At 46.3% G+C, this 17,010-nt stretch overlaps 1 protein-coding gene across 3 annotated transcripts in view; it reads right to left on the bottom strand.

Annotated features, from left to right (window-relative positions):
* Positions 1-17,010, bottom strand: part of LOC126195693 (diacylglycerol lipase-beta-like) — a 903,756-nt gene that overhangs the window by 277,309 nt on the left and 609,437 nt on the right. For 2 of the 3 annotated variants that reach the window (XM_049934332.1, XM_049934324.1), the window contains exon 3: positions 6,042-6,135. The exons of the other annotated variant lie outside the window; for it this stretch is intronic. The gene's annotated coding sequence lies outside the window, so the exon portion shown is untranslated. The remainder of the gene's footprint in view (positions 1-6,041; positions 6,136-17,010) is intronic. 3 annotated transcript variants of the gene reach the window in all.

Here is a 17,010-nt window from a genome sequence, read left to right as displayed (position 1 = left end):
CACGGGTGAGAACCACACGTTATTCTTACTTCTCACTTTTGTGCAATCAATACTTTCTTTATAAGTGATGATTTCCCCCAGAATATTGTTGCTTAAGGCATTATCGAGTGGAAACATACAAAATATGTCTTGAGACTCTTACATTTGTTTCCAAAGTTAGAAATTGTACGGAGAACAGTAGTGGCTGAATTTAATTGTTTAATAAGCTCAATAATATGCTTCTTACCGTTCGTTTTCATCAATTTATACATTCAAAAATTTGCAGCATTGTACCCTATTTACTAACTCCTGCTCGTCTGCTACATCAACTGTTGGTATAACTATTTGTTGTATAGGAATAAATGTATTTCTTTTTTTAATTTAGGGAGAATCCATTTTCAGAGAACCGCTTAACAATGCTTTGGAAAATATCATTTACTAATTCTTCTGCTGCTTTCGCTCTAATGGAACTTACTATAACACTAGTGTCGTCTGCAAAAAGTACCAATTTTACTTATTGAATGTTAAATGGTAGTTTCGCATACCGTTACTTCATGGGACCTAGGAGAGCGTTTTCGAATGGAATCCACAGGGCCGTTGTGTGTGAGAGAGACAGCTATCGTTTCTGTCCGACGCCTCTCGGTCAAGTGAAGGCCATTCCAAATTAGGAACGGACAAGATAAGAGAAAAGAGACGGTAGCATCCGTCGTTGTCAGCCGCTGTAGCTCCGCATCGCACACCTTGGGCAGTAACAGGCGGTTGGCGAGAAGCGGGAGTGCAGGCTTGCTGGACGCTGGAGAGAGCTGGAGTAGCCTGGAAAGTGAGCTTCCCGGGTCCAGGCGGCGCACTTTCGCTGACAGCCTGATCACGCACCTGTCAGCCTGACCAGCGCGCTCACGCACTCTCCCATTACACAAACACGCAACGTCGTCTGCGCGACTCTGCACCAGCACTCTACCGTGTGGTCACATTCGCTACAGATCGCCGCCTAATTTGCTTTACAGAGCGAGCCACGTTCTGTGCTAAGGCGCGGATTTCTAGCACCTTGCCACCTAGTAGTAGTTCCATCGTACCGGAACGATTTTCTATAGATGATCACGACAGTATCGCGAGAACAGCCGACCAGTTTCGCCGCTTCCAAGATACTCGTTCCTGGGCGCCTGCCGTGACGATCTGCCGTTCGTCAGGGTCGGTTACGTCAGTGGATTTGGCAGACAGAAAGAAGATAGTTGTTCGTTTAGCAGCATTAACCAATTCTTCCACTCGACATGATGAATATTTTGTTCCTGTAGATCTGCAGCGTGCACAGTTTGCAAGGAAAGGAGAGGAGCCGATGACAAGTGAAAGTTAGCTCGTTATGCTCCCTCTTGTGACGCGACTGGTTGAGGGAAAAGGTAAGGACTCGAATTTCAATTTCGATCCGATATCCTTTCATCAGAACACTATGACTTACTCCGCATTCAAACATTATGACATGCCTATAACAAAATAACCTCCACTGTAGAAATCAGCATCAGTCCTGGAAAAGTCGATCATGCGAAAATCAGCTGGCTTTCTTCACATCGGGTATTCTCATACACTGTGTGATCAAAACTATCCAGATACCCCCAAAAACGTACGTTTTTCATATTAGGTGAATTGCGCTGCCATCTACAGCCAGGTACTCCATATCAGCGACCTCAGACATCGTGAGAGAGCAGAATGGGGCGCTACGCGGAACTCGCGGACTTCGAACGTGGTCAGGTGATTGGGTGCCACTTGAGGCATACGTCTGTATGGGAGATTTCCACACTCCTAATCATCCCTAGGTCCACTGTTTCCGATGTGATAGTGAAGTGGTAACGTGAAGGTACACGTACAGCACAAAAGCGTACAGGCCGACATCGTCTGCTGACTGACAGAGACCACCGACAGCTGAAGAGGGTTGTAATGTGTAATAGACGCACATCTATCCATACCATCACACAGGAATTCGAAACTGCATCAGGATCCACTGCAGGTGCTAAAAACTTGGATTTCATGGTCGAGCGACTGCTCCTAAGCCACACATCACTCCGGTAACTGCCAAACGACGCCTCGCTTGGTGTAAGGAGCATAAACATTGGACGATTGAACAGTGGAAAAACGTTGTGTGGAGTGACGAATCACGGTACACAATGTGGCGATCCGATGGCAGCTTGTGGGTCTGGCGAATGCCCGGTGAACGTCATCTACTAGCGTGTGTAGTGCCAACAGTAAAATTCGGAGGCGGTGGTGTTATTGTGTGTGTGCTCGTGTTTTTCATGGAGGGGGTTGCACCCCTTGTTGTTTTACATGGCACTATCATAGCACAGGCCTACATTGATGTTTTAAGCACCTTCTTGCTTCCCACTGTTGAAGAGCAATTCGGGGATGGCGACTGCATCTTTCAACATCATCGAGCACCTTTTCATAATGCACGGCCTGTGGCGGAGTGGTTACACGACAATAACGTCCCTGTAGTGGACTGGCCTGCACAGAGTCCTGACCTGAATCCTATAGAACACCTTTGGGATGTTTTGGAACGCCGACTTCGTGCCAAGCCTCACCGACCGGCATCAATACTTCTCCTGAGTGCTGCACTCCGTGAAGAATGGGGTGCCATTCACGACCAAACATTCCAGCACCAGATTTAACGTATCCCTGCGAGAGTGGAAGCTGTCATCAAGGCTAATGGTGGGCCAACACCATATTGAATTCCAGCATTACCGATGGAGGGCGCCACGCACTTGTAAGTTCAGCTGTTAATCTTTCCTCAGCATCTGGCAACGTTCAAATTCGAAATTCTAGTTAAGTTGGTAAAGTAACAGTTACTATTTGTATTAAACATTGGCCAGATTAGTCTTTAATAACTTTTCTCGCCCATAAAGTTGAAAGTCGAATACTCTGTTCGCCACGCTGATTTTGGGTACAACTCGCAGATATTGGAAACATTGAGAGCAGAACTCAATATAGTGTCTTTGTGTTTCAGTACAATCCAAACGAAAGCTCAGATTCATGAAATGAAAATGGAATGCGGACGTAGTTTTACTCACATGTACGCAGGTTTTTTTTCCCCTCCTTCTTGTACAGACACCCGAGGCTTGTGCTCTCCGTCTGCTAGGGTTACGAGTTCACGGCTTTCGTTATAAAGTGCCCACAACGACCGCCTCCTGGCAACAACGGTATTACTTTTCTCACTCGGGGCGCACGGCGATGGGAACACCATTTCTTAGCACTAGTGCATCCAACTGCCGGCTCAAACAGCATCCTCATGTAACACCAATTCTCAAATCTCTTTCCGAATTATAATTCAATTCGAATACTATTTTTTCTATATTATGTTATGATTTCTAGAATATAATGTCGAAATTTGGAGTCTCTGTTTGATTAATTACATCCACCAGAACTTTTTTTAACTAAACCATTCGTAACACTTCTGATCCGAACTTGCCACTTCCTCCCCTCTCCACCTAGCAATACTTATTAGCCTGGAAATTAACTGATAACAGGAACATGGTGCTGGAATTTTTACTTCCTAACTTATCTCTAAAGGGTAGATAATTTACAATACTTTAGATTATTCTGGGCCAAAATTTAAATCTTCATGAAAATCTTGAAAAATAAAAAGTAACGCAACAGAAACTTCAGGGTGTTGATTTTATGGTATAATATATTTATTACTACATTTTCGAGTTTGTAGCTTTATATGTCACCCTTCTAAAAATTACGAAAAACCTGGAATTTTTGTAGAAAATAATATATTCATCATCGTCAAACTCAGCATATGGTACTTTCACGTGTAGCTGCAAAGTTTAAAATACAAATTCCATTATGCACTGGTGTGAAAAAGGTAAGCGCGAAAGTAACTTTCGTATGATTTATCACAGCTAAGTAAAATTTGTCCATGAAACTTGGACCATACATAGAAAGAAGTGCTACTGTATAGCATAAAAGGTAACTGAAAGAAATACGAAATGAGAAGTACAGAAGACATTTTTATTCAAAGCCAGTAATTAAACTGAAATTACAGCAACTTATTATGATCCTCTGGACTTTAAAGAAGATAGGACACGGTTCTTAATGCTGTGCAACGTGCTCCGATGCTGGCTACAAGACTGGTAAAGACTTCTTGTGGTACGCCGCGTCATTACTCCAGAAGCGCGCTCAATAACTGTTGGATGGTCGTCAGCACCTGTGGACGCAAACGTGTTCGGTGGGATATAATTCGGGGGAATGGGCAGGTCATTCCATTAGCCGAATATCCTCTTGTTCCAGGACATTCGGTGGATGGACTCGCCTATCCGTTCCCTGACTTAAGTCTCATAAAGCAGGTGTGGCGTGCGGTGGGAAGACGCCTTGCAATACATGCACTTGCCTGTCATCCGCGCTGGTGGAGGAGTGGGAGGCCCTTCCACAAGAACTCCTTAACAACCTTGTGGCCAGCATCGAAGCACGTTGCACAGCACTGAGAACCATGTACTGCCTTTTATAATGTCCAGAGGACCATAATAAATCGCGTTACCTTCAGCGTAATTAGTGTCTGAATAAAAGTGTCAGTTTTGTTCGTCTCATTGCGTACTTCTTCTAATTACCTTCTGTTCTATCCCAGGTATATGGGTGTCACTCTCGACCGTACACTAACCTACAAGGAACATTGTCGGACTCTGAAGCAGAAAGTATCCTCCAGAAACTACCTTCTTCGGAAACTGGCGGGATCGAACTAGGGTACACATCCACAAACATTAAGAACAACAGCTCTTGTCTTATACTATTCTGCAGGAGAGTATGCTAGCCCAGTGTGGTACAATTCAGTACATTCAAAACAGGTTGATGTATCCTTAAATGACAGCTGTAGGATTGTTACAGGCTGCCTAAGGCCAACCCCCATGGACAAAATTCAGTGTCTCTCTGGGTTTGCTCCATGTGACATCAGAAGAGAGGTCGCCGCTAACATCGAGAGGCATCCACTCTTTGGACATCAACCTGCCAAGCCAAGACTGAAGTCCAGGAAGAGTTTCCTAACAACTTCACCGCCCTTAGAAAGATCAGCTGCGGCTACCCGACTCACCAAGTGGAAAGAAAGATGCCAACACGTCTCAAACTGGATGACACCACAAGAATCCCTGCCGCCTGGACACATGGAGAAGTGGGTCATCTGGAAGTCCTTGAACAGACTACGGACCGAAGTCGCAAGATCGAGGGACAATCTCCTTAAATGGAACTTCCAACTGCCAACAGAACACTGTGCGAATGCGGTGAACTGCAGACAATCCGGCATCTCTTCAAATGTAACTTGTGCCCAACCAGCTGTACCATGAAGGACTTAACGTCTGCAGCACCCAGTGCTATCAAAGTTGCCCAATTGTGGGTGAATACTGTATAGTTTTCCTTGTATGTATTGTATATGTGTTCATTTTAGTCTATCTCTGACACGAACAAAGAAAGACCTTCTGTTCTATACTGTAGCAGTTCTATGTGTAGTCTACATTTTGAGCCTCGTTCCCTCGCAGTGACACATCGTGCGAAAATTACTTTCGCCCTTTAGTTTTGCAAATAAGTGTATTAATTTTTAGGTTTTTTGATATGCTGTTACGAAATCTCTAGCTGAGCTCACGGTCAGGCAGTCATCCCAGCAGAGGAGAGGCTCTGTGTTATCTTGCTCCTGTCAAAAGCGATCGAGAGCGCTTGCTTCTCCACAATCCCTTATATGTCTCTCTCACAGCGACGGAAAAATGCATGTCTGAGGCGGCTTGTCACGGTCCACATGGCTCGTGGCTCCTCTCCCCCACCCCCACCCCCCCGTCGGCGTTTCGAGTCCTCCGTCGGGCATCATGGGTGAGTGTGTTGTCCTTAGCGTAAGTTAGTTTAAGTCAGAATAAGTAATGCGTGAGCTTAGGGACCGATGACCCCCAGCAGTTTTGTCCCTTTAGACCTTACTACAAATTTCCAAAAAAGGCATGAAAGCTACCCAAGATTCCATTTTTAGCCGTATCCAGCCCCAAGACAGAAGGAGAGTGTGTTAACGTTGTGAAGGGAGACGCCGCCGCTGGTCCTGCGCTCACCTGCTGCACTAGGTGTGGGCGGCTGACGTCAGAGGCGCGCTCCCGCTCCTACAGACCCCGCAGCGGCCGCATCTCCGGGCGATCGCCGTAGCTCCTGCAACACGCCACACGCACTATAAATTGACCGGCTCTTTGTGCTCAACAGTATCATATTTCTTGTCATAATATACTACGACTAGTCTCAGATGCTGTCACCAAACCATTAATCGGGTCTCAGACCGTAGTATCTACTTCTTTAACTGTGGGAAGACGCTGTCTCCAAGAATGTCCACCCGTTAGCAACAGCTGTATTTTATACGAGGGCTGATCGACAAAGACTGAGGCAGACTTCTTCTTGTAGCTTCCCGTCAGTACATCAGTATTTGAAAAGATCACGTTTTTATCTATGATATCCATAGGCAGCAGCACTCTCGTACGAGTAGGCGGGTAGCACTGTTCTATTTTGTAGACATTCTTTGCATTTCGCGTACGAAACAATGGAGGTAATGCGAGACGAGCAGTAAGGTGCAATAAATTTCTGTGTTCGTTTAAACCATACAGCCACTGAAATTTACCAAAAGCTGCAGCAAGCGTACGGCGAACTTGCACTACTTCGTGCAACTGTGTGTACACGGTTCAAGAACTTGAAAGAAGGCCGACTTGTCTATGTTAAGAAAGGTGGGCCTGCTGTTTTGGCTTCTACTGTGACTGAATATCAACACAGCTGCTGTGATTTTACGTCAGAATCAGCAGATAACATCACGTAACCTCAGTGATTCGTTTTCGGAGAGGATACGACTTGAGCAAAACACAATTTTTATTTTTATTCCCCAGACATATTTCACTGAAGTTTGAGCTTCATCTGTGGGATTCTCGTTACCCTCTATAAAGCATAAAAATGCCTTTTACTATTTGTACACATATAAATTTAAGTTTTTAAGACAGTATTTACATATTTGAGAAATACGGTCAAGGCAGACCCTCTCCAAAAACAAACAACACGCACAGGAGAGCTTCAGCTTCAAGAACATAATCTCAGTGACGTATTGAGAATTTCATACGGCGGTGTCCATACGATTATGCATGATCATCTCCATATGACCCGTATTTGTGCCCGTGGGTACCAGGTCTGTTGAATCCCAAACAAAAGGCTGCGCGAATAGAGACAAGACGTGAGGAGCTGAGTATCTTTTCTGGTGCAGCGGATGAGTTTCTGGAATCGATTACCACCGGTAATGAGTCGCGACTGCACCATTATGATGAAGGAAAACGAGCCAGCGCAGTATGGGAATCGCCAGGTTCCCCAACACCAAAGAAGGCGGAAGTTATCCTATCTGCAGGGAAAGCGATGGTCATCACATTTTTTGACTGTTATGGAACGATTCACCAGCATGCAGTTCCCGCTTAGCTGCTGTCACAACAGCACACTACACCTCAATATTGGCTTAACTGTGGAAGCGCATTGCAAGGAAGCGACCAGAACTTACTTGGACATACTGGCGACTTCTTCATGACAACGCTTGGCCTCAACTCGCAAATCAAATCGTGCATCTTCTGGGTCAGTGCAGCATTACCTTAAAGCCCCGATCTTGCACCCTTTTTTTTTTTTTTAATTCCCATCACTAAAGGCAAAGCTTCGGGGTATTTGATTTGAAAACTTTGAAGTGCTCAAGGAAAGTGAGGCAATTTTCAAGCACCTGACAAATAATGGCCTGTACAATGTGTTCGAGGACAGGCAGATACACTATAAAAATGCTTTCAAGTAGGAGGGTTGTGCTTCGAAAGAGATCATGTAAACAACCGTGAAAAAAACATCTGTGAAAAAAAAATCAATCTGAGTCTTTGTTGATAGCCGTCGAATATCCGTGAAGGCATTTAGAGCCAGGCGTATTTCCATAATTCCAAATTTATAATGGAACAATATGTCTCAATAGATTCGGCCGTTATAAAGCCAAAACTGCAAGCCACGCACGAAATTCCAATAAAACTAGTGTCCACACTAGCACCACTGCATCTAACACTGTGAGACACACAGACTGTCTTGAAGCCGTACTCAAAATTCTTTTCGCTACTGAACTGCTGCTGTCGAAAAGGGATTCTTTCCTAGGAAGAAGAAAGTAATAAAAGCTGCAAATAGAAGTTCACCTGAAGAAGTTACCTGTTACGGGTTTGAAATTTCCCATACAAGAAAGTTACCTGGCGAAATTGCCCATTAAGTAACACATAAAGTTTGAAACTAGGGCAGTGTTACAGTTAAGTTGGGATCAACAGTTGTGATCAATATCACCAACAGTTGTAATGACCCTTCTTCATGCCGCAGGAGAAACGGACCATTTCGACCTTTTCATGTGGCTGAAAAATGTCGATGTTAACTCTGTTTCATTGGTGTCCAGAACTCCAGAATTATACAGCTGACGTCAAAGCATTGTAAAATTGGTAGAAACCTTTCGCGATTGCTTACGATAACAAATAATACCGGAAGAAATTAATATGGACCCTTTTGTAATTCCAACATTGCGTAAGCGCAATGGACCAGTAACTATATTTTATTATTCATCTAATTTCTTGTCACAGTTACATACATATTACTTAATGGTAATTAGTTCCGAACGAGTTTATTAATTTTCGAATCACTGCCTGCGTGTTTATTATGTAACTGTTAACGTAATATATAAAAGTTTCGGTCTGTTCTTAAATTTACATTCGAATTATCTGTCCTTGGCACAACTTTCATACACTAGGTCAAATACGCTAAGTCACTTTGCTAGTAGCGAGGAACTGCCAAGTCACTAGAGAAACACCTGAAGTAGGATGGAAATGAATACCAAAGTTCAACTGAAAGAGAAATAAGAGCTCATCCGTCTTGTCCAGACAATTCATTCCAACATCATGCTGCGTAGACAGAAACATCAGGTTAGCAGGACCTTTCAAGATACAAAGTATCACGAAGATTCAGTTACGTTGAACTACTTCACTTGGTTGTAATACATAATTATAATTTAATATAAGCGAGATAAGCAGTTTCATATTTAAATAGGTTGCTAATAAGTGTTTTACATAATCAGCAGGAAACTCCGCCACGCACCGTACGGTGGTTTGAGGAGTGTGTGTTTAGATGTAAATTAAAGTGAAGAGACCACGCTGCAATCCTGGCTCGGAGACCACGTCGAACTGCACATCCTCCATCACATCTTTAGCGGTGACTCACTGAGAGTTTTGAGATTTCGCGACTAACAACTCCGGGTACACTGATCGGTATCCGGCTTTCTTCAAACTGATGCGCTTGTCTGTTTGGCTAAGCATTGCTGGGTGCGTATTGACGGGAGCAAGTGTTTAGCTGGAGTCTTATATGGAAGATAAGCGTGAGCGGTAAACAGAATAGACAAAAAAGACAATAGCAGATATAATTTTTGAGGCTTCTCCGACGGATCTGTTAGAAATAAACTACTCTGGCTTGCCGGCGGGTCATATTGTGCAAATTCCACAATAGTTCGTCGATACAATTTTTCGACATCTTCAGGTGGTGGTAGCTGCTTTTGTCCTGCTGCAATACGCGAACGATAACAATTGCGCGACAGCGGCGAAATTTACCCGGCCAGGAGCAGGCAATATGCGTGCGCGGGAAGACGTTCGCAGGAAAGCGGCGCTCTCAGTGCCCCCTGCTGGGAGTCGCAGAAAAGCGTGCGCTATGGACAACGAATGTGCTGCCGGACGCTGCTTTGAGCTGAATTAAATCTTAGCAGTGCGCTGCGTCGGGTCCTGAATCGGAAGTTCTTGTTTCACCTGTTTTAGTTTAATAGCAGCCAGTGCTGGATTCCAGGCGGCGCTTTACTGAAAACCTGCGTCCCTGTTGACAAGTTTGTTCGTCGTATGTGTATGGTGTGGTGTCACCGCCAGACACCACATTTGCTAGGTGGTAGCCTTTAAATCGGCCGCGGTCCGTTAGTATACGTCGGACCCGCGTGTCGCCACTATCAGTGATTGCAGACCGAGCGCCGCCACACGGCAGGTCTAGTCTAGATAGACTCTCTAGCACTCGCCCCAGTTGTGCAGCCGACTTTGCTAGCGATGGTTCACTGTCTACATACGCTCTCATTTACCGAGACGACAGTTTAACATAGCCTTCAGCTACGTCATTTGCTACGACCGAGCAAGGCGCCATATTCAGTTACTATGTATCCTGAACAGATAATATTGTGAATCATGTACCGTCAAGAGCGACGTTCATCATTAATGGATTAAAGTTAAGTATCAAACTAATTACGTCCGCTTTCTGAATTCTAATTCCCTGTCATGTTCCAGACCTCGCGTCAGTATAGTTCTTCCCTCCTCACGCCAGCCTGCGTGAGCTAAAACGCGTGCTTTTCGGCTTCCCCTAGTAACACGGTATTGGCTCTTCTGCCAACACAACATACGGCTTCCCAGAAGGAGGATCCTGCGGATAAAACTTCAGCCACAAGCCAGGCAATGCTCCGCTACTGCCGTTTATCAAGTTGGCCCAGGTGTGTATGGCGATGGTGTTCAGCACATCGTTCTTGCACGGTGCGGTATGTCTGCTCAGTAAAGATTTCGCACATTGGCATGGGATCCTATACAAGTCACGTTTCCTAAAGCGAAGAGCGTCCTTGGCCGAACACAACGAACTCCTCAATTCAGCTGGTGGCCCAAAAACACACTTTATGTCGTGTCTGTTTGTACTTGCTTAGGACGGAATGCAATGCGTTCTTTTTATTTATTTATTTAGAATAACCATTCTGTTTGAACACAGTTCTTAGGTGTTACAGCTCACCCGACAGACTATCGGTATCTAAGACCACATGTGCTCTATGTACCAAAGAGCGTAACAAACTACAGCGTTGTGCAGGATGATGACAGCTGGTGGCCTGCAGATAAAACTCTGAGTTGCTTTGCAGTAGACACTATTTTCCAGTGTACCGTTGACTTTTTTTCTAGCCATGACATTCAGGAATGGTAAGACGCCGTCTTATTTTCACTTCCACAGTGAACTGTGTTTTCGTATGGAGTGAGATCAGATGCAGGAAAACATAGGTAATGTCTCTATTCCATGGGGCCACACCACAAACACTTCGTCTACTTACCGCTAGAAGCAGAAAGGTTTGAGGCTTGCTGCAAGCAGTGCTTTTTCCCTCAAAGTCTTCTATAAAATAGTTGGCCACCATGGGAGACAGAGGAATTCCCATGGCGACACCGTACACTTGTTCAAAATATTGGTTATTGAATAAGAGTAAGTTGAGGTTAGCACTCCGTCTTCAGGCCACGAGTGGCCTGCCGGGACCATCCGACCGCCGTGTCATCCTCAGTGGAGGATGCGGATAGGAGGGGCGTGGGGTCAGCACAACGCTCTCCCGGTCGTTATGATGGTATTCTTGACCGAAGCCACTACTATTAGGTCGAGTAGCTCCTCAATTGGCATCACGAGGCTGAGTGCACCCCGAAATATGACAACAGCGCATGGCAGCTTGGATGGTCACCCATCCAAGTGCTGACCACGCCCGACAGCGCTTAACTTCGGTGATCTCACGGGAACTGTTGTATCCACTGCGGCAAGGCCGGTAAACTTTTGAAATGTGCTGTTACAGGAGAATGCTGAAGATTAGGTGGGTATGCGTGGTAACTTAATGAGGAGGGACTGAACCGAATTCGCATTAAAACGTAACTGAAAGAAGCGATCGACTGTTAAGACAGATCCTGGGGCCTATACTTGATCTAAGAAAGGAATCTTAAAGCAAATGAAATTTGCGGCCATTGAATTTATAAGCAGAGCTATTCGTACCATGACAATCTGCGAATGTGTGTGAATGTGTGGTAGAAAACTTTTGACACCGACTACACGTGTCTGGTTCCTGGAGTCGCAACACTCGTGCGAGCTGGTGAGGTGAACTCTGTCCTTTGCGGCAGGGAGGTGTAATAATGATTGGCGGAAGCGGCCGGCACCTGCGACCGCGTACATCTCGCCGCCTGCTGTGACACGCGGCTTTCTCGCGCGCGAAAGCTGCACTGCGCAGCCTTGCGTTACGCAGGGAAAGCACCGGTCAGTGCTACCAAGCGGCGGCAACGGCAATCTGACGAAGATATGCCACACCGCCGGCTGACCACTGGTCAGGAGCCAAGCGGCAAACGCGTATCAGTTGCTCAAGAAAACAGTGCAAATCCTACATGGCATTTCGTCCTTACAGTACAGAAATCTTCAGGCGTATAATTAACTTTGGACAAAGCCCAAAGAAGTGCTGTAAGACAGTTACTGTTCTCAATATATGAAAATTATCCTGCATATAACGTCGGAAGCTTCCTGTGGATGATGATGATGATGATGATGATGATGATGATGTCGCTGCTGCTGCTGCTGTGCTAGCGAAGCTAGAAAACTGTAGCGTAATGTGGAAAGACACACGGAGTATCGACGCTCGTGCAGGGATTGGCAGTAGACCCTCAGCATGAACGATTATAGAGTATTACGCATAAATAGGCGGGAAGACCTGTTACTGTATGATTATACACTCCTGGAAATTGAAATAAGAACACCGTGAATTCATTGTCCCAGGAAGGGGAAACTTTATTGACACATTCCTGGGGTCAGATACATCACATGATCACACTGACAGAACCACAGGCACATAGACACAGGCAACAGAGCATGCACAATGTCGGCACTAGTACAGTGTATATCCACCTTTCGCAGCAATGCAGGCTGCTATTCTCCCATGGAGACGATCGTAGAGATGCTGGATGTAGTCGTGTGGAACGGCTTGCCATGCCATTTCCACCTGGCGCCTCAGTTGGACCAGCGTTCGTGCTGGACGTGCAGACCGCGTGAGACGACGCTTCATCCAGTCCCAAACATGCTCAATGGGGGACAGATCCGGAGATCTTGCTGGCCAGGGTAGTTGACTTACACCTTCTAGAGCACGTTGGGTGGCACGGGATACATGCGGACGTGCATTGTCCTGTTGGAACAGCAAGTTCCCTTGCCGGTCTAGGAATGGTAGAACGATGGGTTCGATGACGGTTTGGATGTACCGTGCACTATTCAGTGTCCCCTCGACGATCACCAGTGGTGTACGGCCAGTGTAGGAGATCGCTCCCCACACCATGATGCCGGGTGTTGGCCCTGTGTGCCTCGGTCGTATGCAGTCCTGATTGTGGCGCTCACCTGCACGGCGCCAAACACGCATACGACCATCATTGGCACCAAGGCAGAAGCGACTCTCATCGCTGAAGACGACACGTCTCCATTCGTCCCTCCATTCACGCCTGTCGCGACACCACTGGAGGCGGGCTGCACGATGTTGGGGCGTGAGCGGAAGACGGCCTAACGGTGTGCGGGACCGTAGCCCAGCTTCATGGAGACGGTTGCGAATGGTCCTCGCCGATACCCCAGGAGCAACAGTGTCCCTAATTTGCTGGGAAGTGGCGGTGCGGTCCCCTACGGCACTGCGTAGGATCCTACGGTCTTGGCGTCCATCCGTGCGTCGCTGCGGTCCGGTCCCAGGTCGACGGGCACGTGCACCTTCCGCCGACCACTGGCGACAACATCGATGTACTGTGGAGACCTCACGCCCCACGTGTTGAGCAATTCGGCGGTACGTCCACCCGGCCTCCCGCATGCCCACTATACGCCCTCGCTCAAAGTCCGTCAACTGCACATACGGTTCACGTCCACGCTGTCGCGGCATGCTACCAGTGTTAAAGACTGCGATGGAGCTCCGTATGCCACGGCAAACTGGCTGACACTGACGGCGGCGGTGCACAAATGCTGCGCAGCTAGCGCCATTCGACGGCCAACACCGCGGTTCCTGGTGTGTCCGCTGTGCCGTGCGCGTGATCATTGCTTGTACAGCCCTCTCGCAGTGTCCGGAGCAAGTATGGTGGGTCTGACACACCGGTGTCAATGTGTTCTTTTTTCCATTTCCAGGAGTGTATGATTACCAAATAATAATTGGAATAACTGTACGGTACGAATGGGAATAACCAACCGGTTTAAATCGATATCAGAATTTCAGTTCTGAATAACTAGCATAACTAGCATAAATAGGCGGGAAGACCTGTTACTGTATGATTATATGATTACCAAATAATAATTGGAATAACTGTACGGTACGAATGGGAATAACCGACCGGTTTAAGTCGATATCAGAATTTCAGTTCTGAATAACTAGTATTCTTCGGTATTTATTTGATCTCGGTTGTAAAAGATATTTTATTTTTTACTGATGAACAAAACGAGTTTGGTAGGAAGTTCTGTGGCTTCTGAAAGATTCGTAAACTTGTTTGAATGATGTTGTTTCTGATTGAAAAAGTCAGCTCACAGATCAACAAATGACAGAACGAGTATTTATAAGCATACAGTGCATTAATTAAAATTTGTCGAGTAATTGTTTCTGATGAATGTCACATTTTGCTATTGAAAACATGTCTATTAGAATTTTTTATATACTATTTTTTTAATCTGTCAGTAAAAAATTAACAGTATTCCAATTACTGTTAAAAAGTAAATATGTGTATTTTGACTAAAATATGGGTTTTTCATTCGAAATAATTAAAGACACGTTATTACTTTTCGAGAAAAGTAGGGAACACTGAACGGACTAAATTTTCTTTTATTTGTGTATTTTATTTGATATTTTGGGTCTACGTACACTGAAGCGACAAAGGAACTGGTATAGGCATGCGTATTCAATATACAGGCGGAATACTGTGCTGCGGTCGACAACGCCTATATACTCGTAAGACAAGTGTCTGGCACAGTTGTTAGATCGGTTACTGCAACTACAATGGCATGTTAACAAGATTTAAGTGAGTTTGAACGTGGTGTTATAGTCGGCACACGAACGATGGAACACAGCATCTTCGAGGAAGCGATGAAGTGATGATTTTCCCTTACGACCATTTCACGAGTATACTGTGAATATCAGGAATCCGGTAAAACATCAAATCTTCGACATCGCTGCGCCGGAAAAAGATCCTGCAAGAACGGGACCAACGTCGACTGAAGAGAATCTTTCAACGTGACAGAAGTGCAATCCTTCCGCAAACTGCTGCAGATTCCAATGCTGGGCCATCAACAACTGCCAGCGTGCGAACCATTCAACGAAACATCATCGATATGGGCTTTCGGCACCGAAGGCCCACCCGTGTACCCCTGATGACTGCACGACACAAAGCTTTATGCCTCGCCTAGGCCCGTCAACACCGATAGTGGACTGTTGATGACTGGAGCCGGCCGCGGTGGTCTAGCGGTTCTAGGCGCGCAGTCCGGAACCGCGCGACTGCTACGGTCGCAGGTTCGAATCCTGCCTCGGGCATGGATGTGTGTGATGTCCTTAGGTTAGTTAGGTTTAAGTAGTTCTAAGTTCTAGGGGACTGATGACCACAGATGTTGAGTCCCATAGTGCTCAGAGCCATTTGAACCATTTTTTGATGACTGGAAGATTGGAAACATGTTCCCTGGTTTGACGAGTCTCGTTTCATATTGCATCGAGAGGATGGGCGTGTACAGTTATGGAGACAACCTCATAAATCCGTCGACCCTGCATATCAGCAGGAGCTGCTGAAGCTGGTGGAGGCTCTGTAATGGTGTGGGGCGTGTGCAGTTGGAGTCATATGGGACCCCTGACACCTCTAGATACGACTCTGACAGTTGACGAGTTTGTAAGCATCCTGTCTGATCACCTGCATCCATTGATGTCCATTGTGCATTACGACGCACTTGGGCAATTCCAGAAGGACAATGTGACACACCACATGTCCAGAATTGCTACAGAGTGGCTCCAGCAACACTCTTCTGAGGTTAAAAACCTCCGCTGGCCGTGAAACAACCAGACATGAACATTATTGAGCATATCTGGGACGCCTCAGAAGAGATCTCCATCCCCTCGTACTCTTACGGACTTGTGGATAACCCTGGAGGATTCTTGGTGTTAATTTTTTCTCTGTGTGTCTACGTGTTCAAACTCCGAAATCGACACACGATTACAGCACGCTTTTTGTCACGCATCGACATAGTTATGTTACAAACCGCCATGTTGCATGCTACAATTCAGAGTCCGCTAGCGGCACAGGGCAGCAAATACACACATCAAAAAAGTTTTGCATCACCTCGGCTCCGAGGGTTCCGGAACCTGAACAGAAAACTGGACTAGAGATCAACATAAATTTCATTTCCGTCCTTTTTATTGCTCATGAAAACCACACATTGCCTGTTGTACCATCATACAGCGAGACCTTCAGAGGTGTTGGTACAGATTTCTGTACCCACCGGTACCTCTGATACCCAGTAGCACGTCCCCTTGCATTCGTGCATGCCTGTATCCGTCGTGGCCTACTGTCCACAAGTTCATCAAGGCACTGTTGGTCCAGATTGTCCCACTCCTCAACGGCGAATCGGCGTAGGTCCCTCAGACTGGTTGGAGGGTCACGTCGTCCATAAACAGCCCTTACATGTTCGATAGGGTTCATGTCTGGAGAAGATGCTGGCCACTCTAGTCGAGCGACGTCGTTATCCTGAAAGAAGTCATTCACAAGATGTGCACGATGGGGGCGCGAATTGTCGTCCATGAAGCCGAATGCCTCGCCAATATGCTGCCGATATGGCTGCACTGTCGGTCGGAGAATGGCACTCACGTATCGTACAGCCGTTACGGCGCCTTCCATGACCACCAGCGGCTTACGTTGGCCCTACATAATGCCACTTCAAACGGGCAGGGAACCTCCACCTCGCTGCACTCGCTGGACAGTATGTCTACGGCGTTCAGTCTGACCGGGTTGCCTCCAAACACGTCTCCGACGATTGTCTGGTTGGAGACATATGCAACACTCATCGGCGAAGAGAACGTGATGCCGATCCTGAGCGGTCCATTCGGCATGTTGTTGGGCCATCTGTACCGCGCTGCATGGTGTCGTGGTTGCACAGATTGACATCGCCATAGACGTCGGGAGTGATGTTGCGCATCATGAAGTCTATTGCGCACAG

The sequence above is a fragment of the Schistocerca nitens genome, chromosome 1, assembly GCF_023898315.1.
Source record: "Schistocerca nitens isolate TAMUIC-IGC-003100 chromosome 1, iqSchNite1.1, whole genome shotgun sequence".
NCBI classification, from domain to species: Eukaryota; Metazoa; Arthropoda; class Insecta; order Orthoptera; family Acrididae; genus Schistocerca; species Schistocerca nitens.
The sequence above is the reverse complement of the archived record's forward strand: the minus strand, read 5'-3'. Positions and strand labels throughout refer to the sequence as shown.